This window comes from Ahaetulla prasina, chromosome 7, assembly GCF_028640845.1.
Source record: "Ahaetulla prasina isolate Xishuangbanna chromosome 7, ASM2864084v1, whole genome shotgun sequence".
NCBI lineage: Eukaryota > Metazoa > Chordata > Lepidosauria > Squamata > Colubridae > Ahaetulla > Ahaetulla prasina.
Window position 1 is genome coordinate 57,082,118 of NC_080545.1, and position 15,372 is coordinate 57,097,489.

Below are 15,372 nucleotides of genomic sequence, written 5' to 3' on the forward strand. Positions count from 1 at the left end.
GGTTTCAAAGGAATGTATTAATTAATTATTATTTTTCCTTTTTTAATGAAACGGTGATGCAAAATTGAATCCTTTATAGCACAATAAACCACCTTGAAGCATTTATTATAGGAAACATTATATGGGAAAAAAGTCATATTTGAGGATCTTATAAAAACGATTGTGAAAACTGCATACAAATAGCATGTATTTGGGGAAGTTATAAAGGAAAAAAATGATGTTATATTTTGGGAGAAAAGACTAATAATTAAATAGCTTTAATATTAATATGCATTGAATTTAGAATTCTTTCTAATTTCTTGTTTCCATGTAACTTTATAATCAGTTATCAAAATATGCTCTCTGCTTCCATATTTAAAGTCCATTCCCTACATTGTGTTATTTCATTCTTATATTTTTAAACCCTCATTTTTGTGACTGTAAAGGGACAATTCTAGAGGACTCATTCTGGAGAAAGTTTGCTCTTTTTTACGAGTCCTCTTCAAGATGTGGAGAATGCTGTGTAGGAGCATTGGTGTACAGCCCATCCCCTGAGAACACAAGCATAATGGCTTTTCTACATTTCAGGCTTCAATTGCTTGACTCTTGTGCATTAACAAGCTAGAAATGAAGCCATCATAAGATTTTCCAAATTTTAACTCCTCCTACTGCTTTAGCTATGATTAGGTCCATTCATGAGATTAAAATAATTTAACAGCCGGTTCTCTACCCTAATGACAGCTGGGTAGGCGTGGCTTGGTGGTCATGTGACCGTGTGGGCATGGCCAACTCAACATCACTCGTCAATGGGTGCTTCGCTTTAGTTGTTGCAAAGTAATAAGGGTTAACCAGAGAGGCAATTTCTGTAAGCAGAGCAATGAAGATTAGGTTAGAAACAACACCAGAATGTTTCCATCCTGCCTTCCTTACAGGATTAGCCCTGTAAAGTGGGAAAAAAACAAAATAAGATTTCTTCTAACAACCGGTTCTCTGACCTGCTTAGAAAATTAATAACTGGTTCTCCCGAATAGGTGCGAACTGGCTGAATCCCACCATTGATTAGGTCCTAGTATACAGTATCTACCTGGATGATCCTTACCAAATCTCCTGATTGATAGAGTCCCTGCTTCTTTAGCTCTGCTACAAATGCTAGGAAAGGAAGCATCTATTCCTTTCCTTTGAACAGCCACAATGAAAATACATGGTCTTCACTGATAAATCTTTTGTCTCAGCCCCCATCAACCTGTCATTTCAGGCTGGAATGGTAACTAGTAATTTTTTTGTCAATATCACATAAAAAAGAAATTTTTTTCAGAAGGAATTATGGAAAAAATAACAGATACAATTCACAAGAGAACTTTGCTTCATTTATTTTCTCCTTTAAAACAAAGAAATTTGAGAAACTGAATCCATCCATCCATTCACTCACTCATCTACAGAATCTATTATACTGTAAGTCATTTTTGGCCCATACTATAAATTTCTATTCAGGCATTTTTAAGATACAATGTGATATGTCAATAACCATAAATAAGGTTATGATTAGGGAAATGAAAAGTTGAATGAATTCAAAATAGACTGACCTTCTGTTATGCAGCAAAAAGAAGTACATTTTTCTGGGTCTGAATTTTTTGTTCATGCCTTGTCGCTATCACTATCGCTATGCTTGGGTACGGTCATATGCATTAAAAAGGTTTAAGGATATTGTAAGGAAAAGTCTAATCTTAGGCCAACAAAACTCACATTCAGTACATGTTAGTAGTAGATTCCTGACTGCCACTGGCAACTTTTCTCAAGCCAGATGGTTATTAAATGTATGAAAAACAAAGCCATATGCATATTTTGTTTCACATTTTTTCTTTACTAAGAAAACCAAATTCATATCTGGTAGATAAATAACTAATAGATAACCTTTAAATAATTGCAGAACTGAATTTAATGTATGTGACTCTTTAATACGGGTATGTCAAACTCGCGATGACACATCGTCATTTGACATATTGCAACTTTCTCCCCCTTTGCTAAAACAGGGGTGGGCGTGGCCAGCTTGTGACGCATCCAGCCTGCATACCGCGAGTTTGGCACCCCTGCTTTAATAAGAATGATTCATGCCACCACTTAATCATAGATTAAGTAATAAGCAGCCATTCTCCTACGTCCAAGGAATGTTCAGCATGCTGATTGGTATGCATCCTTGAGTGTGAAAAAGCTTGTAGAATTAGTTTAGATAGATTGGGGATATAAAAGAATATCAAACTGGAATTAACTTGGAGGTTTTACCCTGAATAAAATTATATTAGTAAAAACAAATAAGCATTTGGAAAATAAATCCATGAGTAACTACGGAAGTAGCATTTTCTTTGGAAAAATAATAGGGTGGCTAAGGGATTTTTCACAGATTTTTCAATCCTGAAAAAGCCAAGGGGTGCACTTCTTGACTTGAAATAGTCAGATGTATGAAATACATAGAATGGAAGAAACCTCTCATCAAATATGTATGTGAGATTTTTGAACCTTTCAACAAATCTTCTCTATGTGATAAATTCATTAGGTGGAAAACTGTACTTCATATCCACATTTATTTCTCCACTTCCACTAATGAGAATAATAATTCCTCTAAAGTTTGTATAGTTAGATAATGCTTGTGAAAATGTTGAACATATGAAAATATTATGATAGTATTATTGTTATTAGCCAAATATTTTTTTTTATTTTGTCACAACAGTATATACAATCATCAACATAAACAATAACCCATCATGAGAGAAAAAGTATATATAAGTAAAAGTATAAGTAAAAGTATCATATAATACTATAATGAAGGGAGCAATAGGACAGGAATGGTAGGCACTTTTGTGCTCTTATGCATGCCCCTTATAGTTCTCTCAGGAATGGGGTGAGGTCAATAGTAGACAGACTTTGGTTGAAGCTTTTGGGGTTTTGAGTAGAGACTATAGAGTCAGAGTTCCAAGCATTAACAACTCTGTTACAAAAGTCATATTTTCTGCAATCAAGTTTGAAGTGGTTGACATTAAGTTTGAATCTATTGTTTGCTCTTGTATTGTTGTGACTGAAGCTGAAGTAGTCTTTTACAGGAAGGATATTACAATAGATGATTCTCTGTGTTAAACACAGATCATGTCGGAGTCGGCGGAGTTCTAAGTTTTCTAATCCCAGGATTTCAAGCCTGGGGGTATAAGGTATTTAGTTGTTTTCGGAGGAGTGAAGAACTCTTCTAGTAAAATATTTCTGGATGTGTTCGATAGTATTAATGTCAGAGATGTGGTATGGGTTCCAGATGGATGAGCTGTATTCAAGAATAGGTCTGGCAAATGTTTTGTATGCTCTGGTGAGTAGTGTAGAGTTTTTGGAAAAGAAGGTACGTAAAATTAGGTTTACAACTCTTAGACCTTTTTTTGCTATGTAGTTGCAGTGGGCTTTGGCATTTAGGTCATTTGATATGAAAACTCCAAGGTCTTTGACAGGGAGGGCATTGTCAGTAAGGTAATGTCCATCAAGCTTGTACTTGATATTAGGGTTCTTTTTACCAATATGTAAGAATGAGCATTTGCTGGTTGATATTTGAAGTTTCCAAGTTTTAGACCAATCGGAAACAAAGTCAAAGTCATTTTGAAGGATAGAAGTATTGTTAGTGGTATTGAATAGTTTGACGTCGTCAGCGAAGAGAACACAATAACTTGAGATAAGGTCACAGAGATCATTTATATATAGTATGAAGAGCATTGGTCCAAGAACACTACCTTGCGGAACGCCACTTTTGAGAGGAACAGGATTTGATAGAGCGTTGCCAATTTTGACCACTTGTGTCTGTTTGATAGGAAAGCATTTATCCAATTGTGAAGAGGTCCTGAAATGCCGTAAGATTTTAGTTTTAAGAGAAGTTTGTCATGTACTACTGAGTCAAAAGCTTTGCAGAAGTCTATGTAGATGGCATCTATTGCTTTTCCTTGATCAAGGTTGGTAGTCCATATGTTTTTGCAGTGGAGAAGTTGTAAGTTACAAGACAATTTTTTTCTGAAACCAAATTGTTTATTAGAGAGTAGGTTATTAGTTTCAAGGTGAAGTGTAATGGATTGGTTTATGATAGATTCCATTACTTTGCATGAGACGCAACATAGAGAGATAGGTCTGTAATTTTCAACTAGGTTGGGATCTCCTTTTTTGAAGATAGGGATGACTGTGGCTAAAGACCAGAGTTTTGGAAGGGAACTAGTCGTGAAAGCTTTATTAAAGATTATGCTTAGGGGTTCTGCTATATTTATTGAAAGAAGTATGCACATAGCCCATCAGGACCAATTGATAATGATGGTTTCAGGTTGCGAAGAGCTTTTTCAACATTATCTTCTGTGAAGTATATAAGAGTTAAGTCGTTGTTATCATTTTTGGTACGATTGAGGAATGTCGGATATGAGCCATCGCTGTTTACAAAGACTGAGCCAAATAATGTGTTAAAGAGGTTTGCTTTAACTGTTTCGTCCGTGCATTCTTTGCTGTTAGGTTCTTTTAGTGGTGGGATGGATCTTGTTTCTTTAAGTTTATTGTTCACAAAATTATAGAAAGCACGATTGGAATTTGTGCGTAGAAGGTCTTCTTGCTTGGTGTGGTAAATGTTACATTCAGTTTTAATTTGGTTGCAAATATTTCTCTAGCAGTTTTTGAAGTTTGCTACATAACCCTTTTTGTTTCTTCTCCAGAGAAGAAGCTTTTTTATTGATATGGGTAATTTGTTTCTTTTTTTGATTTTAGTGGTGATTTGTGGAACGTATAGTTTGATGATTTTACTGATTTCAAGTAGAAATACTTTATAGTGGTCTTCTGCAGTGATACAGGTTGAGAATAGATTTTGCCAGTCAAGAAATGAGAGATCATTGTTTATAAGGTCATAGTTAGCTTTTTTAAAATTGTAGTTTGGAGCACTATTGTTAAGACGATTTATGTGAGGGCGTATGTTTAGACAAAAGTCTATCATGCAGTGGTCACTGTTGGAAAAGGGTTCTTTTATTTGTAGTCCATAAATTGAGTTAGTGTTATTGAAAAACATGAGGCCGAGGCAGTTTTTGAGTCTGGTATTGTTAATTACTAGTTGCTCAAGACCTAGGTTTGTAACTGCGTTGTATAGTGTAGTATGGATTGGTTCAGTTGTACATTCATTTGTTATCCAGTTTACAGAAGGTAGATTTAGGTCTTCCAGGAATATAAGAGGATATGGTCAAGAGGTAGCCCATGTTAGTAATGAGGTTTATTACTATTATTATTAATAATAATTAATAATAATTAATAATTAATAATATAATAATTAATAATAATAATTAATAATAATAATATTACTAGTAATGAGGTATGAAATATAGGTCCTCTTTGTGACCAAAGATAAGAAGATGGGACATCAAACATAAAGAACATAAGACAAGGATCTCTTGTCAGCTGTCCCAGTTGGTCAGTAGCAAAGAAAGACTCTCGAGGCCACGGCTACAAAGAATGCACTTTACAGTATAGCCAGACTGGTTACAGCATAGCAGTCTTGGTTCTGATTTTTCACACCCAAACTATATGGTTAACTTGTCCCCTTTCTTCCCAACCCACCTTGCTTATCTATGTTCATCCAATTATATTCAAACAACTTGCTTTGATAACAGTCCCTATGCTAGCAGGCAAGATGGTGTGGCATTCCATGCAGAAGTGGGTTTCAGCAGGTTCTGACCAGTTCTGGAGAACTGGTAGTGGACATTTTGAGTAGTTTGGAGAACCGGTAGTAAAAATTCTGACTGGCCCCACCCCCATCTATTCTCTGCCTCCCAAGTCCAAGCTGATTGGGAGGAAATGCGGATTTTGCAGTAACCTTCCCCTGGAGTGGGGTAGGAATGGAGATTTTACAATATCCTTCCCCTCCCATGCCCACCAAGCCATGCCCACCAAGCCATGCCATGCCCATCAAGCCACACCCACAGAACTGGTAGTAAAAATTTTTGAAGACCACCACTGATTCCATAATGTGACCTTGGAGCTGCCAGTGGCTCTCATAGGATGGCACACTGAGTACTTTTGATTCCTTTGAATCTAGCCCCTCTTGCACCCACCCTACAGCTCCCTCCCCCCATTACTCATGGCAGACACTGGCATGTAGTGAAGTGTAGCAGGTGCAGCATGGCAGTTGTGACATCTCTACTCTGATATTTAAAAAGAAAAATGAAAAGGCAAATTTAAGAGTGAAGTCCTAATAGATATGAAGAAGAGCCTTCTTCAGAGTCCCAAAATACATTTTCTTAATAATACATGTAGTTTCTGACTTACAACCATTTGCTTAGTTCAATGTTACAATAGCATTGAAAAAAGTGACTTACAACTAGTCCATTGCAGCATTCCCAAAGTCATGTGATAATAATTTGGGCATTTGGCAACCATCATGTGTTTATAGATGATTGCAGCATCATGGGTCATATAATCACTATTTGTGACCCTTCTGGGAAGTGGGGAAACTGGATTCATTTAACAACTGCATGATTCACTATGGCAAAAAGGTCATAAAATCAGGTGCGACTCACTTAAGAACTGCCTTGTTTGGCAACCAAAATTATGATATTAATTGTGGTTAGAAGTTGAGGATTACCTATATATCCAGAAGTGTGTGTAAGTGAAAGCCAAATTACAGCAGAGCGTTCATAGTTCACCGATAATTAATTTGTTCATTTAATTGTGGCCCAATTGAAGGCCAGTTGCCAACAATCTGTTTCAGATTGTTTCAGACATGTAGGGAGTCACCTGTTAATTAACAACACTACTCAATTCTTTCACAATTTAAAAAAAAATAACAATGCAGGTTAATAAACAATGAAAGTTATTAAAAAAATAACTATGTGGGTACAGCTAAAAAATACACATAAAAGAAACCCTGGATATTGAAGGAAAACAAAAGAAGTAAACTAGTGAGAAGTGTGGTAAATAATTTTTAATCCATGCTTATTACATGTGCTAACTTTCATCCAGCAATTTAATTTAAGGCTGTTTGTCCCTTTTAAGGAGGACTATATGAGTATCTTCTTGTAGTTTGCTATGATACGTTTGTGTAATTCTTCATAGATAAAATCATTTGCATTCAGTCATAGTTGAACATCATTTCAGCTGGATATAGCAGAATGACTCAGACAGCATCATGCAAGGAAAAAAGAGTTTTTTGAGTTTTTCAGAGATGTTAAGATTAGGGGCTTTTATACATAAGTGCTGCCATCCTGGATTCATGCTCCCTGGACTATTTGTGCATCTATGTATGTGTGTGGATGCATTTGAGAAATGGCAAATGACTTTTTAAGGGAGCGATAGTACTTCCTAAGGAGAAATTGCTGAATAACTCAATCTAGCCATTGCACACATTTGCTTTTAGGGGATGCTTTGAAAAAGGTAGTAGGGCTTTGATCACAGTGGGTCTTAAGGGAAATTAAGTTTCTGTCTCTTTCCAATTGGGATTCAGACATAGGACATAAACAACTCTGGTCAATCTGGTGAGTCTTTCAGGGTCAGGATGAAGGTAATTGACTATCTGACTTTTATTTGATTTCTAGGAGGTATTCTGTATCATCAACCATGGTATTCGTCTAGACTAGCAATGAGGGCTGAAGACTGGGTGCAAGGTTTTATAGCAGGTCTGTTTCTTCTTAAGTGAGCAGTTCCAGTTAAGTAGGGGTGGGGGGAAAGGGTTGAGCCCTTGGTTGCTTCAATTTGGGGCATATCAGATTTTAAATCTCTCCCTTTACTTTCCAAAGTACAAAAATTCCATAACTTCCTGAACTTCAGAAAAATTTGTAAGAACTTGTTATTTGTGGAGCTTTTGGGTGCTAAAAGTACAAACATTTTGTTAACTTTTTAAAATACTATGTGGCAGGGCTGAAGTGCTACCAGTTCGCACTGGTTCAGGCGAATCAGTAGTAATAAAAGCTACCAGTTCGGGCGAACCGGTACAAAAAAAATGCTATCAGTTCATCCGAAATGGTATTTCCAAGGATCAGCTGTGCCGATTTATATAATCTAAATCGCACAGCAAAGCTGTTCTTTTTTTTTTTTTTTTTTTGCAAAATTTTTTTATTTTTCCATAATAATTCCCACAATTTGACCAGTGTACAATACAATCACTTATCCAACAATCAGTCCTATACTCAAATTATACTCAGTCAGGGCTGCTCGACTGCCACTCCCCCCTTTAATCCTTTCTTCCCTTCTCATCCTTCTTAAACTTCCCCCACCACCTTCTCCTCGCTCCTACTTCCCCTCCTCTTTCCCACTTCTCACTACCATCCTTTCTAACCCTCTATCTTCTCCTTCTTCTCCTCCTCCTATCCTTTCTTCTCCCTCCCTTCTTTCCTCCCTACCCACCTACCTACCTACTTTCTTCCTTCTTTACTCCTCTTTCCTTACCCTTTCCCTTCGGGAGTGTTTGCCGAGCAGTCCCGACATTACACCATTCCAACTTGTTTAATTCTACCATTATTTCTGTACAATGGCAACCAATCAATTTATAATCTTTCCCCTTCCCGCCTCCTTCCCCGAGACTTCCCAGAACAGAATACAGGGTATTGTAACTAACAAACATAATCTAAAATATAACATAAAACATATTCCATTTCACACCATCACACTATCAATTCCCTTCTTTCTTAAACTAATACATAATAATTCCTAACTTCACTCAAAAACTAATTGATATTTTTTAATCTGATACTTATTTTGAATATAATCAATCCACTTCCTCCATTCCAATATATATTTTTCTTGTGTACAGTCTTTCAAGTAGGCAGAAATTTTTGCCATTTCTGCTAAATTTGATACTTTACTAATCCATTCTCCAATTGTAGGTAAGTCTTCTTTCTTCCAATATTGTGCAATCAATAATCTTGCAGCAGTTATTAAATTCAGAATCAGTTTTGTCTCTATAACAGTGCAATCTGAGATTATTCCTAATAAAAGAACTGTGGAACAAACTTGATCTTCTTTTTCAAAATGTTCTGCATAATCCACCATATTTTTAAACCAAAAGGCTTTAACTTTTTTGCAAGTCCACCATATATGATAATAGGTAGCATCCTCACAATCACATCTCCAACATTTTGCTTTCACATTTGGATACATACATGACAGTTTTTTAGGATCTAAATGCCATCTATAAAACATTTTATAAAAATTTTCTCTTAAATTTTGTGCTTGCGTGAATTTAACATTCCTCACCCCAAATTTTTCCCATGTTTCTAACATTATAGGTTGTTGAAAATTTTGTGCCCATTTTACCATACAATCTTTAACCAACTCCATTTCTGAATCAATTTCAACCAATACATTATATAATCTCTTTATATGCTGTTGACCTTGATCTTTTATTTGTTTTACCAGATTATCATCACTTTGCCTTATACCAATTTTCTGATCTATTTTCCATCTAGATTGCAATTGTCCATACTGGAACCATGTATAATTTCTTCCTTCATCCTCAATTTCTCCCTAGATTTCAACTGTAATTCCCCTTTTCCATAGTCAAAAGCTCTTTGTAAGTGATAACTTCCATTTTTTGTAATATATTTATATTCTCTATCATATGTCTGGGGATGGTCCATATTGGTATCTTTCCATCTAACTTATATTGATATTTTTTCCAAATCCTCAACAACGCACTTCTGACCATATTATTCTTAAATGTCTTATCAATTTTCTTGTCATATATTACATATGCATGCCATCCATATAACAAACCATAACCTTCTATATTCAAAATCCTTTCCTCTGTTAAATTAATCCAATCAGAAATTCAAGTTAAAACAACTGCATCATAGTACAATTTCAAATTAGGCATTTTAAACCCCCTCTTTCCCTAACGTCTTGCATTATTTTTAACTTTATCCTCGGTTTTTTACCCTTCCATACAAATTTATTAATCCCTTTTTGCCATTCTTGTAAATTTGCATCTTTCTTCAAAATTGGAATCATTTGAAACAAAAATAAAAATCTAGGCAAAACATTCATTTTTATAGCTGCCACTCTTCCCAACAATGATAATTGTAACTTCTTCCATTTCTCCATTTCTTTAATTACTTTTCCCCACAATACCTCATAATTGTTTTTATATAATTTTACATTCGATGCTGTAATGTATACTCCTAAGTATTTAACCTTTTTAACTACTTCATATCCAGTTATTCTTTCTAATTCTTCCCTCTGATGTGTATTCATATTTTTAATTATCATTTTTGTCTTCTGTTGATTCACTTTAAACCCAGATACCTTACTATACTGATCAATTGTCTCCATCAAATATACAGCTGAATGTATTGGTTGAGATAAAGAAACAACCAAATCATCTGCAAACGCTCTTAATTTATAATCTTGATTTTTAATTCTAATTCCTTTTATTCGATCTAAACCACGTATCTTACTCAATAATATTTCCAAAGTTAGAATGAATAATAATGGTGACAAGGGACATCCTTGTCTAGTCCCTTTCTCAATCTTGAAAGATTCTGTTAATCCACCATTTACTATTATTTGAGCTGTTTGCTTTTGATATATAGCCTTAATTGCTTGAATAAAATAATCCCCAAATTGCATTTTTTCTATTACTTTAAACAAAAACTGCCAATCCAATCTATCAAAAGCTTTTTCGGCATCCAAAAAGAGGAATGCTGCTGAAACCTGGCTGTTTCCTTCCAAATATTCAAGTAAATTTACAATTTGTCTCATATTATATCTCATCTGTCTCCCCTTAATAAATCCTGATTGGTCATTATGAATTAATTGATTCATCAGTGGCATCAATCTATTCGCTAGTATCTTAGCAAATATCTTATAATCAGTATTTAAAAGCGATATTGGCCTATAATTCTCTGGTTTAACACCATCTCGATCTTCTTTAGGTATTAATGAAATAAAAGCTGTCCTCCATGAAGGAGGAGCTTCTCCTCCCCTTTGTATTCTGTTAAATAACTCCTTAAGTGGTACAATCATCTCATTTTGTAAATTTTTATAATAAGTAGTTGTCAAGCCATCTGTACCTGGTGCTTTATTCGCTTTAAGCTGCTTAATTGCAAACACTATTTCCTCTGAAGAAATTAATTGATTCAACTCTTCCCTTTGATCTACTGTAATTTCTAAAATACCGTGGTCCTGTAAATATCTATCTATATCTTTATCACTAATCACATCTCTAGAATATAACTTAGTATAATATTCTAAAAAAGCTTTTTTAATCAAATTTTGCTGATATACTTCCTTACCTCTATATTCTATTTTATCAATTATCGTCGTTTCTGTTTCTTTCTTAATAAATATGCTAACCACCTTCCAGGTTTATTAGAATTATTAAACAAATTATGTCTTACATATTGTAAATTAGTTGCCACCTGATCTGCCATTAACATATTAAATTGACCTCTTAATATATTTATTGACTCTTTTGTTTTACTATCTCCTGGATTGCCTACCAATAACTGCTCCTTCCTTTTAATTTCCTCTTCTAGTTCTTTTCGCCTTTTGTGCAGTCTATTTCTATATTTATTATTCATCTCTAATAAAATTCCCCTCATATAAGCTTTACTGGTGTCCCAAACTATCTCTATAGGTGTCCCTTTATCCATGTTCAAAGAAAAAAATTCCTTCATTAGAGTTTTACATTCATTTACATTTTGTTCATATTTAAACAAGTTCTCATTCATCCTCCACGACCTCCTGGCCTCTTTTTCCCGATCTAACTCAATCCATAAAAAAAAAGAAAAAAAACAAGGTTCTAGAACAAATTTTTGTCTTCTTCACTCTGAAAAACAAATCATTAGTAATTAAAATGAAATCAATCCTAGAAAAAGATTGATGTCTGTCAGAAAAAAATGTAAAATCTCTCTTTTTCATTGCGTTCTCGCCATACATCTCTCAATTCTAAATCTTCCATCAAATCAAAGAATGCCTTTGGCAGTTTTACACGATTGGAAATATTTCTAAGACTTCTTTTATCTTTCTGGGTATCCATCACTCCATTCCAATCACCCATTAATATATAAATTTTATAATCCCAAGATGTTATTCTTTTATGTAAAAACTTATAAAATTTTTCTTGTTGTTGATTTGGTGCATAAACTCCTATTAAAAGTATTTTCTCCCTTCCAATAAAAGTTCAATAGCAATATATCTTCCTTGATTATCCGCTTCAATTAATGTTGCAGATAAATTACTCTTTATATAAACAACTAGTCCATTCTTCTTTTCTGTAGCAGATGCAACAAAATGTATTCCCAATTTCGAATTTATCAAATATTTCTGGTCTAATGTTCTAATATGTGTTTCTTGTAAACATACAATGTCATTTTTAAATTGCTTCAAATAATGAAATATCTTTCTTCTCTTTTGTGGTGAGTTTAATCCATTGACATTCCAAGATAAAAGTCTAATTGCCATTATCAGCAATCGGAAACTTTTGAAGCACCAGCCGCAAATCATATCTTTCTTTGGGCCTTGCTCCTCCCACTGTTTCCGTCTTGGTAATAGCAGATTGAGCCTGTTGAGCCTTTTCTTCTTGTTCCTTGCGTTTGACAGCTGCTCTTGTCATCCTTGGCTCTTTTGGAATCTCTGATCCCATCTTAGACACATCCAACGCTTGTAAACGGTCTTCTTCCATTACTATCACTTCTTTTTCTTTAATTTCACCTTCCTTTCTCCTACCATCCAGAGATGGTGGACTTCCAGCCTTAAGCACATAAGCATGAAACTCTTGTGCTTTACTGACTGTATTAAGACGATGTGCTTTCCCTTCATAGTAAACTATTATACCAATTGGGATGTCCCATCTATACTCAATCTGACGTTTTTTAAGTTCGTTCACCAAAAAAGCAAACTCCTTCCTACCTCTCAACATTTTGGGGGGAATTTCCTTTAGTATTAAAATATCTTGGCCGGCTGCTTGAATCTTGTCTCCTTTAAAAAAAGCTTGTAAAATCTCATTTCTCACTGTTCTAGTAGTAAAATAAATAACAATGTCTCTGGGAAGATTTCTTTGTCTTGCTATCCAGGAATTCACACGATAAATTTTATCAATATAAAATGCCACATCTACTGGCGAACTGCCAAAATCTCTGCAAAGGCCTCCGAAAAATTTGCTTCAAATTCTCATTTTACATTCTTTTAGTCCACGGATTGGTAAAGCAAGTTCCATTGCTTTATATTGTACCAAAACAAATTCATCATCAACTTTATCCATTTTACTTTGAACTGCCTCAATCTCATTTTCCAATTTTAAATTAACTTTCTTTATTTCTTCTACTTCCTGCTCCAATAAAATCACATTTGATGCCAGACCCTGTACTGCTGACACCAAACCTTCTTTAACTTCTTTATTTCCAGTCTGAATTTCTAACATCTGTTTTTCATCTCTGACATTTCTTCTGTAATTAATTTAAACTTATCCTCTATCTGGGAAGTTTGCCAATTCATAGCATCGTTAAGAGATTCTTTCATAAATTCTTTCAGGTTATCCTGAAGTGCTTCCAAATTTAGTGATTTTGTATCTGCTGTATGTGCTGGAGAGACTGCCGGTGTTAATGTTCCTGGAGTTTTGTAGCAGTTGACTTTAATTGTTTTGCTGCCATCTCTTAAAATTTCTCTTTAACTTAATATTACGTATAAACCTTTTAAGTCTTTTTTTCCCCCAGTCTCAGTATCTCTTCTCCCTTCTCATTACAATGTTTAAAAAAAAAAAAATTTCCAGCTGGCCTCAGCAATAAACAACAGACAGTGAGACTTGTAACACTTTCGTTTTCAACTGTGTAGCTCATTAAAGAACGATCGCCATTTTCACTTTGAAGTCAAATCCAAAACTTAAAAAAAAAATAACAGGGAATTGATTGATTACTTGCTTTTATAATTAGAGCTCTCCTGTTTCTGTTCAGTCCGGTATTATCTTCTTTAAGTTAAAATTGGTCCCGGAAGTTGGTCGCGGCAATTAGGTCTGCCGGAGCAGGAAAAAAGCCTCAGATCTGGAGCACTTTGAAGTTCTGAGGGGGCTTAACCCTTCGAGCCCCCTGGTATCTTCCAGGAGCTCTAGGGAAGCTCTACCTCTGCTTCTTTTTGCTCACCACCGCTTCTTCTCCCGAAGAGGGGGGTTTCCGAACTGCTGGACAGCTGATTGTCGCTGTCTTAGCAGTCCAACATGATCCAGAGGTTGGTGACCAGAAAGATCACCTCCATTGCCAACGGAGCCAACCAGGAAGTGTCAGCAAAGCTGTTCTTAAGTCTCCTTTTTCCACGTGAAGTGTGGTGTGCACTGCGCATATGCGTGCAGTGAATCGGTGGCAAACAATGGAGGATTTCACCACTGCTATGTGGTGCATATCTGTGGATGTTTTGTTTGTTTAAAAATAAGCAGTCTAAAAAAATGGTAGTATACAAATATTTCTATGAATAAAGAAATAAGTAAAACATCTGTTAGATTTGATTTGCCTGCCTTACAATTATTTTTTATAGTCTTCCCGTTTTCAGGGAGAATAACTAGCTAAAAAACAGGATTGTTTAAATATTATATTTTAACATTTAAATAAATAAAAACTTTTTAGTAGGAATGCAAAACATATGCTAGTGATTAAATTATTGCAAACTGGAAATTTAAATGGCATAGATAGACAAATATTCAAATATTTAATAAATTGCACATGATTTGTGTGCATTTTACTCAAACATGTGAATAATTTTTTGTGATTTTGATTTTCTGGGAGAGATGTAATGCTGTTGAAAGCTTTCTTTCTTTTTTTTCTGCTAAACAAAATATATTTAGCAATTTTTAGAGAGGTTAGAAATTTAAAATGGAAAAAACTAATGAAAAATACTAAAAGTTTATTTGATTGGTAAACAATCTGCAGGGTGATAAGAGTTCATTGCTATATGAACTTTATTCAGCTCAAATTGCTTCCATTGTGTTCTATATTTGCATATAATTCAGTAGTGGGTTTCAATTTCGGCTGCTGCCAGTTTGCTTGTGGGCATGCACAGAGATGTCCGGGTGGGTGGGCGGAACCTCCAACTGCTGCTGCTACTGGTTCACCCAATCCGGGGTGAACCGGTAGCAACCCACCACTGATGTAATCACTTTTTTATGGTCAAGAAAGAATAATTGATTATTATTATTGATTATTATTTTATTAACAAATTTCAAGGCAAATAATTGCTGTATAAAATGATCAACAGGCACTATTAGTAGTACCTGTTAAAAAATTCTGTATATGTGATTCAAGAGCCAGTTTGGTGTAATGGTTAAGGATTAGAAATCAGGAGATTGTGAGTTCTAGACCCACCTTAGACATGAGGGCACTGGGTGACCTTGGATCAGTCACTCTTTCTCAGCCCTAGGAAGGAAGCAAT